This window comes from Equus przewalskii, chromosome 17 (genome assembly GCF_037783145.1).
Source record: "Equus przewalskii isolate Varuska chromosome 17, EquPr2, whole genome shotgun sequence".
NCBI classification, from domain to species: Eukaryota; Metazoa; Chordata; class Mammalia; order Perissodactyla; family Equidae; genus Equus; species Equus przewalskii.
Window position 1 is genome coordinate 13,140,160 of NC_091847.1, and position 27,405 is coordinate 13,167,564.

The window sequence follows — 27,405 nt, forward strand, 5'->3', positions numbered from 1 at the left end:
CCTCTGACCTTGTTGGCTTTTCACTGTTGAAGTAAAATCAGGGAATCAATAAAACACAAAAAAGCGTAAATCTTTAAGATCCTTTTGAAGTCGACATCTTCAAGGAGAAACTTTCTAGAATGAGGATGTTTACTGTCATTGCCAGATGAGTAACTGCTTCTTCTATTTCGCGTTTTTCTTTCCAAAGGAAACACACATGCACAATCTTCAGTTCATATATCTCCACAGTTGAAGTTCTGTTGGCTGAAATGAAAAACCTTCATCTCGTCTTAACCCTTGTGACCATGTTATGTTTGTGGAGATCAATTGGAATGGGGCTTGGTAGTTAGGAGTGGTGAAAACATCTAAAGAAAGGAGTGGCAGAAGAAAAGGCAGAGGGCCCGGCCTGGTGGTGCAGTGGTTAAGTGCGCCCATTCTGCTTTTCAGCGGCCCGGGGTTCGCCGGTTCGGATCCCGGGTTCAGACATGGCATCACTTGGCACACCATCCTGTGGTAAGTGTCCCATATATAAAGTAGAGGAAGATGGGCATGGATGTTAGTTCAGGGCCAGGGCCAGGCTTCCTCAGCAAAAAGAGGAGGACTGGCAGTAGTGAGCTCAGGGCTAATCTTCCTCGGAAAAAAAAAAAAAAAGGAAAGACAGAAACATAGTTTTTACCCAGTAGGCAAAGCTGTGAATTGATTTAGAACTGCCAAATCTATTTTTTAGCTCAAATATACTTTATTGCACTGGAGGATATCCTTGTCAACATAGGGCACTAGGATTGTTTGGGAGTGATTTTAACAAGTGATATTGATAGACACAACTACCCCAGGCATAACCGTGGCTTGCTAAGTAAATGCTAGCTCCAGGCTAGGCATTGTTCTAGATTTTGATAAAACTTACATCAATAGACCCTCATAGTAACCTAGTGAGTTAGATGATATTTGTCATATTCTATGGATGCAAAAACATAAAAAAAGCATGGCAAGATTAGCTCAACTAGCAAGTGGCAGAGTTTGGATTTCACACTGAACCTGCCTGGACAATAAGGCCTGGGCTTCTGTTGTAATGCCTTCCAACAGGAACCTGAATCACTTGTAATACATGCCTGGTAGTAAAGAATTTACAACTTATTGGCAGCAGGGACAGGATCCATGAATCAAGACCAAGGCTCCTGGGGCTGGCCATGTTATGTTTGTGGAGAGCAGTTGGAATAGAGCAGTGGAACCACCTGTGGCCGAGTGGTTAAGTTCGCACACTCTGCTTTGGTGGCCGAGGGTTCGCATCCTTGGCATGGACATGGCACCACTCATTAAGCCATGTTGAGGTGGCGTCCCACATGCCACAACTAGAAGGACCCACAACTAAAAATATATATATATACAACTATGTACTGGGAGGATTTGGGGAGAAAAAAGCAGGAAAATAAAATGAAGATTGGCAACAGTTGTTAGCTCAGGTGCCAATCTTTAAAAAAAAAAAAAAAGACCAGGGCTCCTCTCAACCAGATGCAAAGACTGTCTTTATCTCACCTCTCAGTCAAATCCAGCTTTGCTTTTGGATCAGCAGTTACCACGTCAAGACACTTTCTGGTGTGAACAGGTATGTGTTTCAGAATCAGTGTCCTTTTTTTCTATCCTGTCATAAAAATAATCTCAAACTCTTAGTGGCTTACAAATAAACATTTATTTTTATTCTCACAATATGCATGTGGTTTGGTTGATGTAGGCAGGACTTGGTTGGGCCAGGTTGGACTCTAGGCTTCCGACCGACTTCAAGTCTCTGTCCTTACTGCCTGGGACATGTTCTCCCCATGGTGGATCTCAGGACTGCAAAAGAGAGAGAGATGTGATGGCTTGTATATCCTCACTCCAGAATTGGCCCACATTCACTTCTACCCACATTCCACCGCCAAAACAAATTGCCGTCAATGGCACAGGAATGTATTCTCCACCACAGTAGAGGCACCGCAAAGCCCCATGTCTAAGGCATGGATGGAGGGAATGAAGACGTGGGAATAATGTGAAAATAATTTCTGCAAACCAACCGTTGACTCCAAAGCCCACACTCTCATGGCATGGCTTTATCTATCTGAAAGGTAGGTAAGAGCATTTATCTCACAGAGATCTAGTGAAGATAAAGTGAGATAATGTGTTTAAACCATAGTGAACAATCAACGGCAGCCTTTATTATTGTTTTTTATGCTGCACTTCTACTATTTTTACATTATTAGCTCTTTCACACCCCTTTGGTTCATTCAAATCAATAAATTATTGATCCCTTGTTTTACTCTTAACAAAAATTATTAAATAAATACTTATTTAATTGCTATTCTGGCTTAGCCTTACTCATTAGTAACTAAATCTGGTGCTTATCTGCTTGCTTGTTTGGCTTCTGGGCATCTGCATATTCAGATTCCTGATATACTATTTTTTCTTTAACTTGTCATGATTAGTTTAATTTCTGACTGTGACTTTGCCTGAGTATATGTGAGTGACTTTTGATCGCATTCGACTAATTTTTGATCTCTACTAAATCTGTGAATTTTGATTATTCATAACTTCCTGGTTTTCATGATCTAATTTTCCATCTCCCTATCATTTAAACCTCTTTCCACTGCAAGCCAAAGAAAACTCAATGAAAACAGGCTTAAGCAAAAGGGGAGCTTACCCTAAAATTCCAGCTGTAAGGGCGGGTCTCAGGACAGACCATAGCAGAATTCACTTTCTCTCTTTTCCCCTTCCTGGCATCCATCTTGCTGACTCAGCTGTCTTCTCATTTGCGTGCAATTTCTCCCTTTGAAAGCAAGAATGTTTCAGCAACCCTAGACTAAATACCAGCAGGTTAAGTTACTCTTCCCTGGAAGGTTCAGCTCAAGTTTCATTGCATATTATTGGTTCTATTGGGAAACAAGTGCATCTCTGAACTGATGACCATGGATTGGAAAAATACTCCAATTGGCTTAAGCATAAATCATATGCTCCCCACCAGGAGTTGAGGGCTGACTCAGTCTCATCTGTGTTCATGGGCTAAAAGTGGGGGAAGGGTATTTTTCAGAAGTCAACAATGGGAGGCAAGAACAAATACAAACAAAAAATGTTTACCACATTTCCTGTCTTTAGTTTCTCTATCATTTTTAAGGCATTTGGTCTAAACAGTGCTCATGGAAGCAAAAATTCAGCAAATAACAAATTAAGTATATCTGTATAGACAGAGATTCTGGGTTTTATAGCTTCTTCTCTCCTCTCTATCTACCCCAATCCCCAACCATAAATCACATTGGACCACTGAAATTAGCTACATACATTTATTCCATTACATACAAACTTTAGATTTTTGTCTTTGGGGCTCTCTGGACCCCAGAGCTAAATGAACAGTCTTTGATTTCTGCAAAGATTTAAAATCTGGCAAATAAGTTATTTTTGACTGGCTGTGCTACCGACAAGGACAAGGTTGCAGAACATTGTTATTATTCTATGTCTGTTTCTCAGATAGTTCATTGACCTGCAGTTTTCAGTAGTTTATGGAAAGTATCATCTTCTTCTGCCCTATCCCTTCTCACTCCAATGAACTATATGTGTATTATGGTAGACTTTTCAGTATCTGTTGTTGATCCTGATGGTACTAATGTGAAGGCACATGTGTGAAATATTGCACATTACTGAGCTCTTTCTCACCTATTCTTGTTTTTATGCCTTATAACAATTCTGCGAGACAAGTACTACCAATCAGGAGTTGAGGCCATTTTAAACTTTTAAAAAGCCATACAAAGACTTAGAGGTTTAGATTATCTGACCTCATATTCAGTATTCCTTCCACTAGCACTACTTTATGGTTTAAAAAAACTCATCTCAGCCTGGGCCTTAAGGAGAAGAAGTAGAAGCTTTCGGACATTTGGCAAAACCATGGCAAGTGGAATGGAAAACATCCTCTAAAACAATCCTCAATAAAACAAGTTTTGTCTTTGAAGTGGATTTTATTTGATCCAGTTCTATCTTCAGAGGATAAACAATTAATAAGCCTCTGTATTTCAGAAAAGGTAGCACGCAGATAGACTTATATTTTAGAAGTTTGAAAGGGATATGTGGGGGTTCTAAATCAATTATTTCACATTCTCTGAATTTTTGTATTCACCATTAATGTAGTGTTAGAACAGATTGTGCCTTGGGAATTTTACGATATATTAGAAATAATAAGCTTTGTAATAATTATATAATTCATCTTGAAAAATTACAGTGCTAGATAATATATTATTGCAACCATATATTATCTAGTCTTGCTTGACTAGACCAGAACCAATAAATTATTTTCAATCCCATATCTTTGCCTGTGAATGGAAATGTTTCATTTGCTTAGTTCTTACTAATCTATAGATTTGAGACACTTAAGTGCCATTGTACATATAAGACCATAGAATCTTTTTTATTCCAATGATTATTTATTCCTTCTGGTAAATTGCTGTAAATGACTACTAATTTCTGACTTAGTTATAGCACCATTCATTGGGAAACAACTTTGCATATCACTAAGTTATTCTAAACTTCTAATAAAATTGTTTTTAGTCTTTCTGTAAAAATACACCTAGAGAATAATTTCCACAAAACTTTGCTTTCTTTTTTTCTAAGCAGTGCTGGTAATTGGTCATTCAGGACCCTGAGTATGGATATATGGTGATAAATGTGAAGATTGGAAACATCGTGTTTTCTTAGTCTACTGAAAAGAAGAGGACTAAGATGAAATAAAGATTTTTGTAAATTTATTTCTTGTGAAAAACAAATTCAAAGAGATAAATGTAATTCCAAATATACTTAAGCCTAATCTGGGCTAGAGAGCCAGCAGCTGCTTCAGGGCTGCTGCACAGGTTCCAAGAAGCTCTGACCACCCCTTTTGCAGTCCTAAATAATATTTGCATGATTCAGACACCAATTTACAGGAAAAGAAGCCAGCGCTCTTGGCAGTATTAAGATGTGCAGTAAGAATATTACAGTAATGTTTATAGCTTTTTCTTTGATGACCTAGATAGCCCCTAGCCCAAGTGACATCCTGGGCCTATTGGATTCCTATGTTACCTGATAATTAAGGTCCAATTATAAGAATTCCTTTATCCTTAGAGAAATGTAGGACCTACGGGAAAGGACCTTCCTTCTGAACATGTTTATGTATGGCAATAAAGTTAAAAGAACTTAAAATGCAGACATAAATTTAAAAAATATATTGGCAAGGAATGACAACAGAGCAGCATGGGGCTTGGTGAAGTGACCTTCAAGAGAAAGGGCCCAGTTTCTCTGGGTAGTCAGTCCCATCGTGCTGGCTTCTGTTTGGGGAACTGGGTTTAGTTTATGAAAATTCAAAGGTTCAGGGCTGGAGCTCTCTCATTTCTTTACTTTTCCTGTTTGTTCATTTGTTTGTTCACTTTTAATTATTCATTAGTTTTCGTACTACTTTATAATCTTTTGAAAGCCCTTTGTTCCTTCCCTAATTTTACACTCAATAATTTAAGGATATCATATCACCTTCTCCTTAAAACTTGAAATTTAGATTTGGAACTCAGGAAACTTAATTCATTATTTCAAATATTCATCATATTGTATTCATTACAAAAATAAGAGATGAGTCAGCAAATGTTCATTTCTCTGTCTCCAAAGAGAGAATGTCTTTTTTCTCCTCTCTTTATTACTCCTGTCTCTTTTTTCTCTCTTTCCCTTCTTGTCAGAGATGTATCTTTTTCTTATAAAAGGAGATATCAGAAAAATTTCCCTAGATGAGAACCTGCAGGAGAAGTGCAATTTTTTGTTGAGTACAGGAACCTTGTGCAAATACTTTTTTTATTATTATATCTTTTGGGAGGTATAAGGGTGTTTTGAAAGTTTGATAGTGTGTGAGCTTTGTCAGAACTTTGCACTTTCCTGCTATGAATTGGAAGATGGATTGGGTAGCCACAAGCATTGAAAACAGGGGAGCTGCTGGGACCTGTGCTTGTCAGTCAGGTGGGATCATAGACACAAGCTACATAAGCTGTGTCGCCAACATGTATCAAATGTGGGTAAGTAGATATATATAGTGGAATACCATTCAGCCATAAAAAAGAAGGAAGTCCTGCTATTTGCAACAACCTGGCTGGATTTTGAGGGCATTATGCTACAAGAAATAAGTCAGACAGAGAAAGATAAATACCATATGACCTCACTTACATGTGGAATCTAAAAACAAAACAAAAACAAATTCTTAGAAAAAGGGGTTAACTTCACGGTTACCAGAGGTAGAGGGTTGGGGGTAGGGGAATGGGATGAAGGTGGTTAAAAGGTACAAACTTCCAGTTATCAGATAAATAAGTACTGGGGATGTAAGGTACAACATGATGACTACAGTTAACACCGTTGTATGGCATGTTTGAAAGTTGCTAAGAGAGTAAATCCTCAAAGTTCTCAAGACAAGGAAAAAAATTTCTTTCTTTTTTTCTTTCTGTAACTATATGAGAAGGATATTAACTAAACTTATTGTGGCAATCATTTTACAATATATGTATGTGAAGTTGTTTACAGTACATCTTAAACATATACAGAGCTCTATGTCAATTATATCTTAATAAAAGTGAAAAAAATCGTGGGTAAGTGATAGACAGGAAGATGAAGAGATCCTGTATCAGACGAGGAAAGACATAAGTGATGCGCAGAGAGACACAACTTTCCTTTCCACTCTACGAAGCAACGCTTTACCTAACCGGTCTGCTCTGTTTATCACTCTGCTGGTCTGTGGTCCAGCCTCAGTCCATCAGGCTGTTGTCGGGGAGTCAATCAGCGCTTGCTGTGTGCTGAATGACTATTCTTACCTGAGGCCAGGGAAAGGTATGGTTAGCATTGTCCTGGCACTAGGAAGTGCAGGAAAGCTCCAATAACCTCCTCCTTTTTCCTAAATCACCTTCCAGTCTCTGGCTAATGCCTGCCTTCATACAAGAGCTCCAATGCTTAAGTGATGAGTCCAGAATCCAAACTCAACGAGTCACTTCTCTGTTAGACGTCTCAATGGCTCCTGCTTGCTCATGGGATAAATGTCAAACTCCTGACATGGACTACGAGGGCGTTTTCATTTGCCTGTGCTTTTGGTCTCACGTACAGTCACTGTCTAGCAAGCCAGGTATCTTCTGGCCATAACCACTCACCTTGTCCGGAGATGCTGTTCTCTCTGAGGAGCTGCTTTTTTCTCAGCTCAAGAGTAATTTCCCAGGTACCCCTGCCCCCAGTGTCTGCAGTTACCAGTAACTCCTTCTTTGTGAATCAACTCATCCATTACCTCTTTGCTGAAGTTTGTCTGACTCGCTCCTTATTTTCATATGTACAGCCTTTAATCCTCTTTCCTCTGTACTTCCAGTTTTTTCATGACCTGCCATATGTCTACAATGGATGGAGCTCCGTGAGACTCAGAGCAAGCACGGTGTCTGTCTTGTTGTCATCATGTCACCAGTATTTTGCACAGGGCCTGGTACATAATAAGATCTTAACAAATTTTGGTTGAATGAATAAATGATGAAAAAATACTAAATGCTAATATGAGGTGCTATTGGAATTAGGGTAAAATTATACCTTTATTTAATTTGAGTAAAAAATAACAATATGTTGTGTTTTGTCTAAAGCACCATTATTTCCAGAAAAATTGCAATCTGATAACATTTGAAAAACACTGGTCTAGGCAGGAGAGTAGGAGGCCTAGTCTGTGAGGTCACTCCTTTGAGATGAGAAACAGATGCATGTGAAGATGAGGAATGTAAGGCTGGTATCCATCTCCCTGTCTATTCCTCCTTGATGTCTTCAAGGGCTATGGCTACATCTGACCTGGTTCTTTGGACCTCGGTGCCTACCACAGTACCTAGTACACAGTGGGTGTTCATTAAATATTTGTTGAATAAAAAAATGAAGATAACACACATTCTAATTAGACATGAAAAAAAATCCTTGTCTTTAACGAGCTTATGTTTCAATAGATACCAGTCACTACCTGATGTCAGGGTTTGTCAATCTCAGCACGTTTGCTGAAGAGATAATATTTCAATATTGCAACACACACCAGATATGCCTTCTGGTATAGGGTTAATGTTCAGAGGTATTGCTATAAATCAGTCTTTAGCTATCTTTTTCTTCAACAATTCTCTCCTCCCTCTCACCCCAGATTCTTTGTGCATCCCACCCCAACTTTCATCAGGTGCATTTTCTCATCCGTGCTCCCTTCCTGCCTGTGAAACTCTTAAACGTGGCCAGATTTCTCGCTCCCAAAAAAAATTTATGAAAAACTTATGGATGGGCCAGAAACTAGGATCTTCATACCTAGTGCTGAACTTTGAGGCTCCCTTGGGTTCTAGAATGTTTCTGATTTATACTGGTCTGTCCAAATTTTGACTCATTGTCTTGTCATAATTTATACATCTCCATCCTTCTAATTTCAGGCTATCCAGCTAGTTTCAACATTAGCTACCATGATTCTAATACAACCTCCAGATCTATGTAATTATATAATGCCTCACTGTTCCCTCTTCCAGCTCTCAGTGCAGAGGTTTCCTTGCTGTAGATTTGTGATCTAGATGCTCATAGCCTCAGAACTGACAGAAGAAAAAGATGGGATAAGGCTCACTGCCACAATCTCAACACCATCAGGGGCCTTGACTGGGATGGATTCCCTTAGAGTCCAGAATTATCCCTCTCTTGCTGCATTTACGGCTGAACAAATAGGCATACCTGGCTTTGGAACCAACATTCACAAACACGTGGACTTAGTATTTCTTTCCAAATAAGAAAGTTTCCTTAAGATGACTCATCACTTCTCGGAGAGAGCTCTGGGAAAGAGTTCTGGTGGAAAGATGGGTGTGAGTCCCAGGGCCCTGAAAGATTGATGTATCTTCTTTGTGCCTCTGACTACCATCTTTTAACCTTTTTGGTTCTTACAGTTTAATAAACTTTTCTTGAGTGTCTACCATGAACCAGATGCTGTGGATATCAACATGAATAAGACATAAGTCTGTACCTCTGAATCTCCTATGGAGAGACAAGCGGACTTGGAGTTTCAACATAATGTGGTGAGTGTGCCGTGACACCAGTGAGTGGAAGCTGGTATAGAAACACAAGGAAGAGCCGTTTTGTCTAACTCAATGGTTCTCAAATGTTGGTGTGCACCAGAATCACTCAGAGGGCTGACTAAAACACTACTGGGCCTGGGGCCACAGGTCTGATTCAGTAGGTCTGGGGTTGAACCCATGAGTTTGCATTTCTAACAAAATACTCAGGTAATACTCCTGCTGCTGGTGCAGGAACCCCACTTTGAGGACTTAGGGGTACTGAGGAAGGCTTTCTGGAGAGGGTGATGCTAAGCAAATTTAAAAGGATAAATTAAGCGCCAAGGGAGAGAATTTCAAGAAAGGAAAGAGTAAGCACAAAGATACAGTGGAATCGTGCACAGGATGTAACAGTGTTTCTGGAGAACACAAAGAGCAGGGGCTGAGGCAGAGGGTTTGCACGCAAGAGAAATTTAGTAAATCAGTAAGCTGTGGGACTTTTTTTCCCTCTGGCAACCAGTGCTGGAGTGGTTACCCTAACGTTTTAGATTTGTCCCAACCTGAAAAGAATCACACAAATGCCAAAAATTGTGGGTAATTCTTCCCCCCCGGGCCACAGTCAGAGATGGCCTTATGTAATGGATGTCTAAAAGGTGAGAGTTCGTGAGAATATTTTAAGCAGGCTGGAAAAACTTGGGTGTACAATGATTACAGCCTACATGAACAAGAAGTGGAAATTCAGTCATGTTCTATATAGTACCCGTCAAAAGCAGAGGTTTAAAGATGCTTGTTTGGTAGAATTCAAGAAGTCTACTTTATTGAATGTCAGTAGGAGCCTAAAGCATACTTTTGTAACTATTGTTTGCCATTTCCAGTTATACATCAAACAGAAGTTAAAGTAAAATCCAATAAAATCCAGTCCAGAAAATCCTTTTAATTCTTTTTAGATTAAATACGTGTAATTAACTACTGCTTATAAATAAAATTGGAGCTTCCATTTATATAAAGAGAAAAACTCTGGTGCTATCAATGGAGTAATGGTTTTTGTTTGAGCTTTTATTTGCGTTAATATTTATAATAATAAAATACATCATGCAAAAAGCATATATTGAAAATAGGCATAATTTAAAGAATATTAATAATATGAATCCTATTATCCACTTTAGAACATGGCTAGTATCTTTGAGACATCCAATATACTTCTCCCCAATCAAATCCCCCCATTCTGCCCAGAGGTAACTACTAGCTTTACTTTTCGTTTAATAATTTCCTTCATTTTCATGACAGCTTTGTCACATGTGTATTCAAAACTATATATTTTTTTAGTTCTGCCTTTTTGAAACGTAAATAAATGGAACATTACTATGTGTGTTCTTAGGTCCCTCGCACTTTTTGCTTAACATAAGGTTGTTGAGAATTGGCTACATAGACATGCATAGCTATAGGTCCTTCATTCTCATGGCTGTAGGATATTCCATCGTATGAACAATCACAATGCATTTGTCCAGCTGCCTTTAATGAACATTAGGTGGTTTCCAGTTATGTGTGTGTTTCATCACAAGCAATGCTATTATGAGCATCGAGCATGCCTGGTTGAGTTGTGAGGTATCTGTATGTTCAGCTTTATTAGGTAATATTAATTTGTTTTTGAAATCACTCGTTACAAATTGTTCATTTTCTCTGGAAGCAGAGGAGAGTTCCTTTTCTTTGTCTTTTGGCAAGCTTTTTATTTTTTTGTCAAATCAGAAAGGTGTTAAATTGTTGTCTTTAAATCAGCATTTCCCTGATTAATAATGAAGATCATTTCATTTGCATTTAAATCTTTATTCATGTTTTCTTTTCTGTAAAAATCTTTGTTCACGTCTAGATTTAGGTTGAGTACTTATTGATTCATAGGATTTTAAAAAAGCCTAGACACTCATCCTTTATCAGTTATATCTGTTCTAAATATTTTCTCTCAGCTGTGACTTTTTTATCTATGTATTTTGGGGCATCTTTTGATTTACAGGATTTTTCATGTTTCATATAGTTCAAGGTGTTGAACTCTTCCTTTACGATTTGTGCTTTTTAAGCATAAGCTACAGAACTATTTTAGATTTCCTTCTAAAAGTTTTTAGGTTTCATGTTTTTCCTTTCACTTTTAAGTCTTTACTACCTTTGAAATTTATGTTTGTGTGTGTGGAGATGTGTGATATAAAGGATCCATTAACATATGTCTAATATGAGCAATCAGTTGTTTCTACACCACACCTCGTGATCTGCAATTTTGGCTCTATCTTCATATACATGTTTCTCTGTTTCTGGAGTCTTCTAAGTCTCATTGATCTATCAGTCTATCCGAACGTCAGTCACTGCCACACTTTATCAGTTACTATAGTTTCAAAGTGAAGTGATATTGCTCAAGGCAATTCCCCACGCCTGTTATTCTTTTCCAGGAACGTATCAGATATTTAAATCCTTTTATCTTCCATATATATTTTAGAGCTTGGCTTTTCAAATTCTGTTAAAACCAGGTTGAAATTCTATTGAGGAGTTCTTTGAATCTGCAGATAATTTGGGAAAAATTGGCATTTTTGCCATGTTGAGTTTCCACAGCTATGAACATAGTATTTTTTTCTATTTATTTAGATTTTTAAATATCTTTAATTTATGTTTTATAATTTTTTTTGAAACATACATATCATTCAAAAAAATTTTTCTTAGGTTCCTTATATTTTGTTGCAACAATATATGGTATCTTTTTTTAAACTCAATTTTGAGGAATTTATCCTTTGTGTATACAAATGCAATAGACATTTCTACATATGTCAGATTCTATATATCTGACAAATTTCTTAAGCTATTTTTATTTATTCTTGCTATTTGTTGATGAAGTTGATTGGATTTACTATGTAGAGAATCATATATTCTGTGATGAAAAACAATACTGTTCCTTCCTTCCTAATCTCTTTGTTTCTTTTACTAGTTTTACTGTGCTGACCAAGACCGCTAATATTTACGTGTAGTAGGATGCTCAGTATGAACTGTTGCTAGATATCCTTGATCAAGTCTATCAGTGAGGATGACTTTAGGTATTAAAACAAACAACTTCAAAATTTAATAGGTTTAAAAATAGGAGTTTCTTTCTTGCTCTGTGACAGCCAGTTGCGTTTGCTAGTTGTGGTGGCGGGTGCTTAGCTGCACAGAGTCATTTAGTCACTTAATCCTTAGAGTCCAGTCAATTTAGTTAAACAGATGGAGAAAGAGGGTCTTATGGTCCAACCCCAGAAATAGTGCACATCTCTTCCTCTTGCAGTCTGATGACCAGAATTCTGTCACATGATTACATCCAGCTGCGAGGGAGGCTACAGAGGTAATCTTGTTCTGTGCTTGGATAAGAGGACCAAGGATGCCACAAAGCCCTAGCAATATCTGTTGTGGCAATTTAAGGAAGTTACCTTCTGTTCTTGGTTTGCTTTTTGCATCTATTTAGATAATCATGTAGTTTTTGTCTTTTCATATGCTAGTTTGAAAAATTACTCTAATGCACTTTCTAATATTAGAAGCAATTTTATGTTTATGGAATAAACCCACTTAGATATATTATGAGGCAATTGTGATAACCACTACGCTATGGAAACCACCGCTAAACCCACTTAAACATATTGTGTTTAAAATTGTTTAAATAGAAATGCATTTCTGCATTTTATTTGCTAACGTTTTGTTTGGAATTTTTGTGTCTATATTCAGGAGTTTGTTTGGCCAATAATGTTCTTTTCTCATTAACATCTGTGTTCGATTTTCTTACCAAGAATAAGTTAGACTCACAGAATTATCTGAGGATTACTTCATCTCTTAGTACTTTTACAATGAAGCTTATCCAATTTTTGAATTATCTGTTCCTTGATTATGAGACAGAATTCATAAGATTCTTGAATGTTTAGTAGAATTTATCAAGAAAATTCTCTAGGCCTATTTCTTCTTGTGTCATAGTTGGTGATTCATATTTTTCTGGGAATTCGCTCATTTGCCCTAAGCCTTTGTATTTGTTGCAAAATGTTGCATGTAATAAATTCTCATTTGTCTTTGTAATCTCTGCTGTGTCTGTAGTTATAGCTTTCTTGCATCTCTGATATTCTTTTGGGGATAACTCTCTTTCTCTCTAGTTATTTTTTTTCATAATTCTTACTAGAAGTTTATTTTATTTTGTTTTTAAAAGAATTACCTTTTATACTCATTTATCTCTATTGTGTGTTTTTTAAAAAATTTCGTTAATTTTGACTCAGGTATTTTCTTCTGTTTGCTATCTTTGGATTTATTCTTCAATTTGTCCATGCTTCTTAATTTGGATGTTTTTGCTGATTATTTTCATATTGTCTTATTTTCTAATATATTACATTATAATATTGATTACCTAATATATTAATATCTAGTTAATTTATTATATTCCGATATACTGTATATTTATATACTATATATAATTTTCAATATAGTAATTATCTAATATAATATCCAATATCTAATATAATATTATTTTATATTATCTTTGGAAAGTTTTATCATTTTACCTTTCTTAATTCTGCTATCCAGCAGGAATGTATTTTAGATTATAACGTGAAGTGAGATTTACGATTCATTCTTTTCAACATGGATATTCAGTTAAAACTAGTTTATCTTTAAGCTTGCCTTTTCTCTATTCTCCTGGAGTGCCACTTTTTCATACATTAAATACCCATGTTATATGTGGACCTCCCTCTGAACTCTCTGTTCCGTTCCATTTCCATTTGTATTTCTTTGCACCAAGCCATGCCATTTTAATTCCTATACCTTTATGAGACTTTCTATCCAGTAGAGTAAGTTCTCCAAATCAGTTCTTCCTCAGCATTGTTTGAGCACTATTTGATCCCTTGTCTTTTCACAAAAAATGTTAAAAGCAGCCTATCAAATTTTTACAAAGAACTCTCAAAATGATTTTTAGAAGTCCTGTCTAATTACATATAGTAAAATTCACAGATCTAAGTGTACATGTCAAAGGGTTTTGACAAATTTATTCACCCTGGTCATTACCGTAACCAGCACCCCAAATCTTCTCTCACCCTAGAGACTTCCCTTGTGGTCCTTTCTGGTCCTGCTGTCTGGAAACTCCTGCTGCTTCGGCTATAGACTCATTATTGAACATCTCCAGAAATGTCAATTTTTTATTTTTTAACTTAGAGAGGAGACAGATTGCTTGTGTTCCTCGGTAGATTCAGAATTTGATTTTCAACAGATCTTATCCTCTCGGTTTGCTCGAGGCGTTCATAGGATTTATGACTTACTGGTAGGATGGCTGGGAAAGCACTTTGTGCTTAGACTATCCCTTTCTTCACCAAAGCTCAAAGGGCTGCCGCTCTATAGTACTTTCCATCTTCAAAGCTTCCCACAACTCATTATCTTCCCTCTCCCACCCCTGGGGCTGGACACGATGCTTCTCCTCCAAGGAAAGTCTTTTTGTAGAACGCTGGTTGGTCCTGAATAGCTCACGTCTAAAATCCCTGCGGTCTGTACCCTCATTGTTCCACTCTTTGTAAATTGAAACAGTCTCTCAGTAAAATCCTTGGGTATCTTTTGTCTTTTTTTATATTTTTTATCTTTCCTGGCAGCTAATTAAATTTTTCCTAAAGACCCCCAGACGTGGTGAGATGAGCATGTCTTGACTTCCAGAGTAATTATATGGATTTTCAGTGTAGCAAAAATAGATATAAATATGTGTATTGGATCCATTTATATTTCTGTATGGTCCTATAAAAATGTTTTCCATTGAGCAATACGACATAAGTATTTAAAATCTTACTTCTTTTATTTTATATAATTTTTTTTAGTTTTCCTTTCAACTTAAATATTTAAGATTTGAGGACCTGATATTTTTAAAGAGATGCTCAAAGATGTATAAAGTGAACAGGAGATAAATGATGTGAACTCTAACCTTCACTTCCAAAGTGCCTATCTGCCTGACACGAGTGAGAATTTCGACACGTGAGCTCGTATCACACAAGACTTTTCCCAAGATGCACTTCTTCCTCACAACAGATAACTCAGAACTTATGTAGAATCTTCTAGTACAGAAAAGGATATTTATTATGCTGAAGGTAGAGACCAACTGTTCTTATTGTTGCTGTTGGAGATAGAAATAGGGAATAAAACACTTTTGGAGCAAGAGCAAATGAAAGGAAGAAAATGTGGCATTCAAAGTCTGGAACTGGCTATAGATTGTGGAAGTGGGGTCCTTTTAATATTTTGGGGGAAATGTTTATATATATGTATATATACACATATCTTCTTTGGTAAATTCCAGGGATCAGAAAAGATTGGTATTAATTTTAAGTCAGAGAATCTCAATTTCAGAGTACAAGAGATTCTAATACAGTGTGTTTAGCACAGGATTCTAGAATCTGCATGTTCAAGAAAATTACAGGCTAAGACTGAAGAAGGTAGTCATGATCCACATATTGGTAAATAGACCTTCTGGTGATGTCTGTGTAGGGGCGGGGGGCAGTGGCTGTGTTCAGATGTTAAAGAGACAAGATAGATTTCCTTCTTTTGGTGATTGCACGTAAAACACATTCAAACACTCACACGGGGGGAGAGAGAGAGAGAGAGTTTGCCTGCCGTCCCTGCAGCATATCATTTTCTGGGCTAATCTTCCTAAAGCCTACATTTAGGTAACTATGATGGCTGCCGATTGTGAAAGTAGCATCCTCATCCTCTAAGCCATTCAGATACTCTGTCTTGTTCTGTTAAAGTACTCTTTTGATATTGGGGCAAAGGAAAATCACATCCATAATGTATATTGAGCCCTGTGAAAGATATTACCAATGAATGTAAGCAGTGACAGCTGTATGCTTCTTTTACCTCCATATCAAACATACTTATATTTCAAATGCAAAAGTTGGAAGAAAGAATATATCGCATGTAAACCAATTTTTAGTAGCTTGCAGATGTTCTTCCTCTTTTCTTATCCTGCCTCCATCACTCACAAAACACATTGCCTATCTTAAAGCTGTCTTTGGCTTTAAAGCATTAAGCAACTTGCAGAAGAAAGTATAAACTTTATTTATGCCATTTTTTAATATGCTACTCTAGAGTGTTGATTTCCCTTAATATATCAGAATGGGAATCACACCTGTGAATACAGATGGCTGAAGATAGAGCAGAACCCAAATACTCACACACTCTCCTGCATCACCCAAGTACTCTCCTCAGAGTAAAAGCAAGATAACTTATTAGAGTAAATGTGGTAATGCAAAGAAATGCATATGTTTTGAATGATCATATTCATATAAGATTAATATAATTTAATCTCCCATTTTAATATGGGAAAGGTGGGGAGAAAGAAAAGTTAGGAACAACCCCAATGAATGCAGTCTCTCCTTTGGCAAGTGATGGGTGTTCCTGCCACTTGATAGCACAACATGTAAAAATGTGGGGGCCCAGGACATTCAGAAAGTGACAATGATTACGTGATCCAAACTATGTACAAACTCCAGCTTAAAGGGAAACACTCTAACAGACAGGTAAAATGGAAAATAACTGTAACATGTTTAATCCACCCAAGCCACTCCTGCCTAGACAAGATCGTCAAGATTCACGGTGAGGAAAATTTAAAAAGCTCAAGTCAAAGCTTCTGAAATCCACTCATCGTCCGCTCAACTCGTACTGAATGTAAAATCAGAAAGCCACAGGAGTCAGAGAGAATTGAGAAAAATATATCCAGTTGGTTATAAGTTTTGGCTGTAAAATGAGGATTTAGAGGAAATTGAAAATTTAAATGTGATTCAATGAGCAGCGAACATATGATACACACAGTATGCTTGTCTCTGGGGCACCACAAGCAAATTGGGTAAAATGCACACGCTCTTCTTAAGTAAAAGTACAGTTGTCCATCACAGAAAAATAAGGCAAAGTGCTCATCTGTCCCTGGGGTGTTTCTATTTATGTTTTTTGTGTAATGAGTTGTAATTGTGCCAGCAGCTATCTTCACATTTTGGGATTATAGGCCAAGCCACAAAAAAGCCTTTCAGGTTGGTTTTTCCAACCACTGAGAAGCTTATACGGTATTTCAACTGAAGCCACTTTGCAAAGCCTTTGTGCCACAGCTGCTCCCTACCCCTCATTGACTCTGGTCCCCTCAGATGTGTAGAAAGAGATGAAAACAATAGTCACATCAAATTCGCCTTTGAAGTTGATTTCATGGAGAACAATTCTGCTCCTGAAGATAAGTAAATGAGCTGAAACTATTCCTATAGCAGCTATTAGTATTGAGGTAAATTATTTCCTGTATGTTTTAATAAAAAATATTGAAAATGACTGAACTTAGTATGGGTTAAGGACTATGGGGATAAAAAAGCAATAAAATACCTTTCCTGACTTCATGGATCTTACAATATAGTGAGAAAAATGCAAATTGTGAATTCTAAAGCATGGTGGGCTTTAAGATAGCTGTGAAGAGTATTATAATGGAATTAGTTACAAGGTGCTGATAATAAAAAATAAGTGGGAACCGAGGCTTAGGGTAGGTTTTATCAAGGAGTGATATAGAATTTTCAAAAGACTATAAATAATATTGGTGCTTAGATGAATTGAAAAAAGGAAAACATTTTTGGAAGGAAAAAAGGATGAGCAAAAACAGTAATATATTGGTTTTAAGAAGAATGACCATGGATTTGAGATGGCTGACATTTTGAGTGCAGCATGAAGAGCAACATACAGTAGAAATGTGGGCTGAGTGGAAATAGAGGCTGGTGTCAATCTGTGAGGAGGCTTAAATATCATGCTACTGAGTCTTGATTTTCAGATGGTGTGAGCAAACCTGTGTTTTAGAAGCAGAGTGGCATGTACATTATAGAGGTTCCAATTTGGGGACAAAGTTATGAGGTGTGGAAGTAATCAGAATGAGAATCTCTGAAGGCCAATAGTAGGAAAACAATAGTGATAATGGAAAAGGTGAAAATATTATGGAGATGGAATAAGAAGGACTTGTCAACCAAGTGGTTGTAACAAAATGGAAAAAAAGTCGTTCATTGAGATTCTAGGAATCCAGGAAAAGGCACACTGGTCTAGCAGGGCTACTCATCAAGAAGAAGCAATAAGAGTGTCTCTAGGGTGTGGAAGCCGAATGTGGGGAAGTTGGCACTCCCAGCATATGGGCTGTACAAGGGGCCAAGTTAGAAGAGAGAATGTCAACAGGGTATGGAAGCTGGTTGGTGCTGGATATGGTCTCCCCAACATGGCACTCCCAAACCCTCAGGAAAATTACTGTATTCACAAGATTGCTGATTTGAACAGATTTTTTGGGTGAGTGGGATTAGATAAATAATATGTTGAATGCCTCACTCATTTTAAATACTCCATCCATATTAGTCTTTTTTTAAATGACTTCTTCCCACTCTCATTACTGAAGAGCTCAAGATAATATAAAGCAGTGTAGAATAAAATCAAAATGTTGTCTGGAGAATAACAGAGTTGAGAATGCCTGAAGAAGTATGTTTTGTAATCAAAATGAAGAATTCGGAGATATTTGACTATGTGAATTGATAGAAAAGAATTCAGGTTATGTTCACCTCGATATGCTAGATGTGGGGAAGTCCCATTTGACTTCTGAGTTATTTAGATGTGAGGAGTAAGGAACAAGATGACTATGAAGATAACTCAGGTGTTTAGAGTCAGTTCCTGGGAAAAAGATGATTCAGCTTAATGAAAGCAGAAAGATTAGATAAAGGTGTTGAAGCAAGAAGAGGAATATGTTGAGCTCAAAGTGCTGGCGAGACATTAAAAGATGTCCAGGAGTACCAATCTGGAACTCCAGTTAGAAGCTGTGGCTGACAATGTGTACTTGTAAATCATTAGCAGAGAAGTGTCAAATAACACTGAGGGAAGGGGGGAGAAAGACAGATGGTGGAGGACAGACTGTTGTAATTCATCCAACAAATATTTATTGAACAAACGACTTGTATCAGGAACTTATCTCTGTGCCAGAGATACAGCAATGAACAAAGTAGACCAACTCCCCTTTTTTTTCCATGAGGAATGTGGCTGGTGTGAAAGTGGGATGAAGAAGATGATTTGGTAAGAGGAGAGAGTGATAGGAGATGGAGAGTAGAAATTGTTAGTAAGAAAGGATAGGTACAAGAAAAAGTAGCAATAGGAAAAAGCACTAGGCTTAGAGTCAAACAGAACAGTTAAATTACATCTTACTCACTGTATAGAAAGTATGATCTTCATCAAGTTACTGAGTCTCAGTTTTCTAATATGCATAAAGGGAATTATAATTATTTTATTGTGAGGACTAGATAAATCAAACATGTTGAGTGCTGCACTCATTGTAAACACTCCATCCATATTATTCTTTCTTTTTAATGGCTTCCTCCCACCTTCATTACTGAGGAACACAAGAGAAAATAGACACTTGTACATCTCTATATCTCTTGGACTAGTACAATAGCTTCCTACTGCTCACAGCCTAAATTCTAAACTTCCCCTTGTGGCCAATAAGGATGTGGATATGGCTCTTTTCAGCCCCCCTTCCTTTGCCCCTCTCTGTGTGTGTTCTAGTGACACTGGTCTTCATGCGGCAACTTCAATATTGTCATTCCCATTTGGAATGCTCTTTTGTCCTCTCAAATTCACTGTTCACTGGCTAGTTAATTCAGATTTCAGCTTCACTTCCTCAGGAAGTCCTGACTTCCTGGACCCTATCAGGCCAGACAGCTGTTTTCTCTCTCACAGCCCAATTCTCCTTTGTAGCACATTTTACACATTTGCTGTAAGTAAATAATTAACAGTGTAATTAGTAGATAGATGTCTACATCCCCCAGTAGGATGTAAGCTCCAGAACTGTCTGTGCCCAAGTTAGCTTGATGCATGGTCATAAAACAGATGCTCAGTGTGCACCTGTTGCATTTGTGAATGCATGGCACAAGGTAGATGCCCAGTAAATGACTGTTGAATAAACGAATGAAAACATGAGTAGCACATCAGGATGATGCCATTTTAAATAAACGCTAGGTTCTATCTCTAATGGGAAGCAGAGGGTACATTAGAAAAATGAATATCCGTTCTTTACAATATTGACCTCAGGGTCTAGGATAGATAATCCCTTTTAATACTTTTGTATGTGTCTATCACTCATCAACTTTTCTAAACATTTAAAATTTTTTTAATGTGTTTAGGTTCTACTAAGTCTTACACAGATATTATTATAGAAATGTACTTCATTTCTGACATAATATTTACTTTATTTGCAACAACTTACTGTCTTAAACTTCAAGGTTTTCTTCTTCCTCTACTGCAATTCAGAATTTCTGGTCTTAGCTAATAGCCCTATCAGTCTTTATTTTTCTGGGTGGAAGATTCTGACACTGAGAACCTGAGTCTGGCTTAGTGTTTTGTACGTGGTAGAGGCTTTTATATTTTCATTTGACTGACTGGCTCACCTCTTCCTTGGGCTTTGCTCTTCCTTTTGCATATTTATGATATGTTCTTGGAGGTGCAAAATGATACACAATGTGCCTTTTAGTATTCACAGTACCTGAGGGTAGAAGGATAATTTCTTATTAATCTAAAGTCTTCTCTGATGAGATCCTGGGTTGGACCCTTCCTATACCAGGTAATTGCAAATGACTATCATACGTGGTCACACTAAATACTGTCAAAACACGAAATAAATCAGTGATTTTAAAATAGTTCACCATAATAAAATATACTACAAAGTCAAATAAGTGAATTTTTATGATTAGTCTATAATGTGAATAGAATGTGGCTTAAAATCCAATAGGCCTGGGCCAAAATTCTGATTTTGCCATTTATTACTTATGTGACTTTGGTTAAGACACATTTCATGGGCTTCCGCTTCATTTTCTCTGGAAGTAGACTATATCTAGTCTATCCCATTGCTGTGGGGATTAAATGACAAGTGAAGAGTTAGCAGCGGTGGGGACAATTTCTCAGGAAATGGTACTTTGCTTCTTTTCTTTTTTTTCCTTTCAAACAAGAGTATCTATTTCAGAGTACTCTTTTCTTTCATCTGTTTTCTGTTCCTTCACCTCTTTTCTTGCCGTTTTAATTCCAAGTTAAAGTCTTTATAAACCTATCATAATTTTGCTAATTATCTTTGTAATATTTAAGTAACCATGTGACTTTACCTTCTAGGACAGTAATATCTCTATAGAACTTCTACTGATGACCTCATGCAGCAATTAGTTATTCAAAATTCAATTTCTTTATTAATGAATTTCTATTGAACTATTAAATTAGGAATGGCTAAAACAGAAGGGTTGGGCCATGAAAAACAGGGAGTAATCAGAGTTCTAGAAGCATTTCTGAAGGAAGAATGCTTTTATACCTGTGGGCTTGGGGGAAGGGTGGTGGTGGTGGGTGTGATCTGATTAACGATTTTACTTTTTTCCTTTTTCTCCTCAAAGCCCCCCGTTACATAGTTGTATATAGGGAAACCAATCACCCATCGAAAATAGTGTTAGTGGAATATGTTGAGCTAACAGTTCGTCAGAGTTACTCGGGGTCAGCTTCCTTCTTTATATTTGTACTATTGGTGTTCACAACAGTGGCTGGCTCTTGCCAGGTACTCAATATAAGTTTGTTGAACTTGACTCAAATTTCTTACAGTTCTCTACTACTAACTCTTCTTTATGTATCTTTGTTTTTTAAGTTGATTGATGTTCTCTTTTAAAAAATAGAATTATTTTTAAATAATAAGCAGCTGAGATTAGATATGTTTTGCATAATCTTTCCAAGTAATTACCAATTCTACGTATGCTTAAGAATCAAGACATTGAATTCACATCCCCAGAGTAAACACACTGCTATTTCTACTTCCCTTGGCCACAGATGAAATGCTTTCACCAATTAAACGTCAAAACATACCCCTTCAGGGCTGGCCCCGTGGCCGAGTGGTTAAGTTCACGTGCTCCGCTGCAGGCGGCCCAGTGTTTCGTTGGTTCGAATCCTGGGCGCGGACATGGCACTGCTCATCAGACCACGCTGAGGCAGCGTCTCACATGCCACAACGAAGAATATACAACTATGTAACGGGGGGCTTTGAGGAGAAAAAGGAAAAAAGTAAAATCGTTAAAAACAAAAAAATCCAAAAAAAAAAACAAAAAAAACATACCCCTTAGTCTAAGCAATGATGGGTTTGGTGCAACAAGAAGAGTTGATTTGTCAGACTAAAATTAAGTGGTTTGATGAACTGATCCAAATGCCAGTGAGGAAAGAGAGTAGGTCCTTGATGTGTGAGCAGTGCCTCCATGATCCCAGATTGGTGAAAATGTCTGTAGGCCACACAACAAGCATAACCTCAGCAACAGCAATAACAACACTAACAATGATCCCCTACTCTAGACAACAACAGCATCTACAAGAACGACAACACAGCCCTGTGAACAATTATAATGGTAAACATTGTGCTAATTGCTTTGCAGGCATTTTCTCATTCAATCCTCCCAACAATTCTTTAAGCTAAGTAATATTATTAACTTGAATTAAAGATTAGGAAACTGAGGCTTAGCTAACACATCACTAAACTTGTTCAAAAACATCTTCGTATGTACTCCATTTTCATTACCTGAGGAGCAGTAATATTTCCAATAAACTGGGATCAATGAGCTAATGATTTAACTTACTGTGTTAATTGAAGTCAATTTTTTTTATTGAGTTATTGATAGGTTACAATCTTGTGAAATTTCAGTTGTACATTAATGTTTGTCAGTCATGTTGTAGGTGCACCACTTCACCCTTTGAGCCCACCCCCCACCCCACCTTTCCCCTGGTATCCACTAAACTGTTCTTAGTCCATAATTTTAAATTCCTCATATGAGTGGAGTCATACACAGATTGTCCTTCTCTCGCTGGCTTATTTCACTTAACATAATTCTCTCAAGGTCCATCCATGTTATTGCAAATGGAATGATTTTGTTCTGTTTTGCAGCTGAGTAGTATTCCATTGTATATATGTACCACATCTTCTTTATCCATTTGTCTGTTGCTGGACACTTAGGTTGCTTCCACGTCTTGGCTATTGTAAAACAGTGCTGCAATAAAGATTGGGGTGCATAGGATTTTTGGGATTGCTGACTTCAAGCTCTTTGGATAAATACCCAGTAGTGGGATGGCTGGATCATATGGTAGTTCTATTTTTAATTTTTTGAGGAATCTCCATACTGTTTTCCATAGTGGCTGCACCAGTTTGCATTCCCACCAGCAGTGTATGAGGGTTCCTTTTTCTCCACAACCTCTCCAACATTTGTTGCTATTAGTTTTAGATATTTAATTGAAGTCTTAATTTAATTAATGAGTGTCTCTACCTAATCAGCAGTGGTTACAATGAAAAAGAGTGGCATGAGACTAAATGGTGGTGGGTGCTGAGACCTCTGAAAATATACGGGAAAGCAGCCAAATGCATGAATCTAGAATTAGAGTTTGGTGTTAAGATGACATTAGGAAGGAGAGGCTATGTCTAGAATATTAAAAACCTTAATTATGGAGTTTTGCAATGACTGGATCTATTTTGCCATCTTTATATGCTCAGTGACTAGCCCAGTATCTGGAACTTAAGAGTAACTCAATATCTCCTCATTGCACTGAATCAAATTTAATTAATTCCTCTGTTATAATCACTCCACTATATATAGTTACAGATTTTGCAGTCACATACTCATTTGTAAAACATGGAATTTATTTTATTTTCCTATAGTATCTTAATTTTTATCTAAAGTCCCCATTCTGCCTAATAGCAAAATATTTAATTTAGTTACTTTCAAGAAAAATCAGTCAAATTCAGTGATTCCTCCTCAGTAATTTCAGACTTAAAAATTACACAAAGATATTATTTTCTCTTTTATACTTTCTTGGGTTTATTTTTTCACATGTGTATGGGGATAAGGCAACAGTTACAGGTTCCCAAATACAAGGCAGATTTTTTTTCCTCCAGATTTAGACTTCAGAAAAGGGAAAGTTGTCTTACTTTGCATCACTTACAAATTCTCTTATAGTATAGCCTCTCTCTCTCTCTCTCTCCCTCCCTCTCCTGTTTCTCTCTTTCTCTTTTTCTCTCTCTTTTCTAATTTTAGTAGCATAGTACTAAGTAGGGGGTGTGGAGACAACTAAGTATGACATTAACAATTTTCGATGCTTATGGAGATCACCTGACAGGGTTCATAAAGAAATAGGCAAATTAATTTAATACTGATCTATCTTAGTTTCTTGGGAGTATTACCTTATAATAGTTAGTGGTCAGTATAAGTAAGCTTTTAAAAAATATCCTTGAAAAACAAAAACGTAAATGATTATATTGAAGAGACCAAATTTATGCAATTGTAGGATAGTAAAGAAGCAACTATTCTAAAGTTTTACAGAAGGATACTCACGACTTGGGATAAGATTTTTATCTCCAGGGACAACAGGGCTGCACAAGATTTAAAATGTGGTATTTCAAATGACTTAGTTGGAAGTGAGGGTGATGTGGCCTGGAACACAATATTAGATTCCTAACAAAATGGTGATGTGCCACCAGAGGTCATCACTCAAGTCGAGATGCATGTTGAGAAGGTGAATAAACTGTTTCATGAAGTACGAGAATGGAAAATCACTATGCATGATTTTAGCTGCATGTGTAATTGATGAATTAAATATTTGTCTAAGTGGATATTTGGTGATTTCTTCTATCTAAGCTTAAATTTACGTGTTCAAGTTGACCAAAATGCATTTTAAAATATGACCTCATTGGGAAAACAGGAAAATTGCCTCATTGTTGGGATCATCTTGTGTTTGGGCATTTACGACGCTTCTCAGCAGGTGCTGGTGTGCACTGACTCTCTGCTGAGAAGTAGAATTACAGAGCTGTGGTTTAGAGCTGCTACCATTCTTCATGTGAGCATTTGCTGATATCTCTGTCTCTCTGTCTTCCAAATACTTTGTCCAGACCAGCATCTTCAGCAGACCCCTCCACATACTCCTTTCTGTGTTCTGATCCTCTTTGCAAACTTCACTCAAACTGGGTGAACTTCAGGCTGATTTCCCAAGTTGCTGCTGGGTCATGGAAGGCTACTTGTCTTGTGATGGAAGTTGTCTCTGAGCTGATATGCCTTCTCAGAATTCAATGTCGAAAGCTCAGTGTAAGCCTCCTTTACCATCAGAATCTCAAATTGATGGAGGCTTTCATGCTGTTTCCCTCATAACTTCAATCTGAGGAGGGGGCAAGATCCAACCAGCCCTGTCTCAGTCCATCGAGCTCTACCTTCCTATGTTAACTCCCCTTCCTTCGCCCCAGTTCCAGAAAATACATCCTTTTTGATGCATCTTTTCTTCAGTCCCTCTTGTCTTATTACTTTTTGATATCTAAGACTCAATCTTAGCATGCTAAAAAAGGATTCACTACATATACATGTTTCCTGGTGTGATGTAAATAGAAGTACACCTGTGCTTGCAAAGAAAATTAAAACTCAATTGATTCAAGCCTCTAAATCTAGCTAACTATCAGTTTGGAGAAGTTACTGGAGAAAGAGGAACAAGTTAAAGATACCGCAAAGAAGCAATCAGCCACGTCCGGAATGCGCTGAACACTCTCAGATAAATGACCCAGTTTTTTCGTACACATATATGACTTAAAAGGGAAAGAAAGTTTGCCAGAGATTAAAAGAGACTTAAGAGTCATCTAAATGCAATATGTGAGCCTTGTTTGGATCCTGAATTAAACAAAGCAACTTGAAAAAACATTTTTGAGGCAATCAGGAAAATTTGGACATGGATTGAGTATTAAAAAATAGTTAGAAATTGTTACTAATTTCATAGGTATGATAATGGCATTGTATTTATATCAACAACAATAAACAAAACAGCAACAATAAAATCACTATGTGAAAATATTTCCAGAAGAAATACATATCTGGGATTTGCTTTAAAATAACAAGACAAAAAAGTGTCAGATAAAACATGACATAGATTGGCAGATGTATCTAATTGTTGAAGCTGAGTGATGTCTACAGGAGGATCATTTTTATATGCTTTGTTTTTGTAAAGATTTGACTATTTCCGTAGTAAACATGAAAACAATAAAACCCCAAATCCAAAAATTTGACAGCTGTGTCTCAATTCTAGATTAACTCCTTCCAACACAACCTCTCAACATGACTACCAGTATTCTGTGGAATCAGGGGCTGTGGGGATTAACGATGCAGGAAAACAAAGATAACGATGAAAAGCTCAAAATTAATCCCACCACAAGTGATTTTTAAAATTCCTTTCAATTAAAATAAAACAAATTTGAAGATTTTATGAAGTATGATTAAATATGTCACATTAGCAATTTACAGTTTGTCAGGTGTCTGTAAATGTTCTTGTGATTAATTTCATAAACGCATACTTAAAATATTACTGGATTCATGTAGTTATTTGGTCACTATATATGCTCTCAATTAATCAATAGTCAAATAAAACTAGTATCACAGGGAGATTCACAACTTTTTTATTTTAAAAAGGAATTCTCATGCTTGAAAAGGTTGGGATCCACTTATGTAGACAAAGGCAACGGTTTGACAGAAGTTTTTTTACTTCCACCCCAGGAGTTTTGACCCCAAGATCAAGAGAACTTTAGAAACCAATGTCAGCTTTCGGGCTGGTGTCTGCAGTGATCTTCTGTGCTCTGCGCCTGGACCTGTTAGCCTTTCTGTTTGCATTTCTGCACCGAAGGCAGCCAGCTTGAAGGGCCTCCTCAGTGTTCTTCGACCTGCCCACGGCGGGGCCTGAATCCCTGAGGATGGAGAGGGTGTTCTTTGAACTAAGATAATCCTGCTGCTCTTGTTGCACCACAAGCAGAGAGGGCCGGTGAGGAGCTTTGTGCGACCTGCTATCCTGGGAACACTTTGAGCCTCTTTCCCTGGCTTTGCCCTTTGGCTGTTCTTAGAAGCAGCTTCCTTCCTATTCTCTCTGTGGGCTGCAAGATGAATACGTTCAAGAGAAACTCTGCTCTGGGATGGATTCCCTTCATTGCCCGAACTCCAGTTGACTAGTGGGCCTCCACGGGGATGTTTCTTTTCTGCATTGTGTGCATGTGCCTGTGTGGCTTCTTTGCCATTGGGTGCCTATTTAAACATTGGACACAACAAATTTGATCGCCCCAAGAGCAATCAGTTAGGAACTTCAGGTGGAGGAAGGGAGAGGATTCAGAATTCACTGCAAACTGGTTAGAAAAGCATCAAATTCTGACTCAAGAAATCCTGCTTCTATTTTCATTTCCCCATTATTCTTTTGTGTGACTTAGGAAAAATAGCTGGCCTCGCAAAAGTTAAAACTAAAATAAAGTAAAATAAAACAAGGTAAATTAAAGTAAAATAAAATAAAATCATGCATACATGCA

General features: G+C 37.3%; 2 long non-coding RNA genes across 2 annotated transcripts; one reads left to right on the forward strand and one right to left on the reverse strand.

Moving 5' to 3' along the window:
• The first annotated feature begins 209 nt into the window (after nucleotides 1-209).
• LOC139076770 (uncharacterized) lies at nucleotides 210-27,405 on the forward strand. Its single transcript, XR_011528699.1, has 4 exons — nucleotides 210-492; nucleotides 1,520-1,582; nucleotides 8,916-9,044; nucleotides 26,612-27,405. It is a non-coding gene; the product is annotated as an uncharacterized lncRNA (long non-coding RNA).
• On the reverse strand, nucleotides 1,648-2,950 carry LOC139076769 (uncharacterized). The gene is made up of 2 exons (XR_011528698.1): nucleotides 2,651-2,950; nucleotides 1,648-1,809 (listed from the first exon to the last, which is right to left on the reverse strand). It is a non-coding gene; the product is annotated as an uncharacterized lncRNA (long non-coding RNA).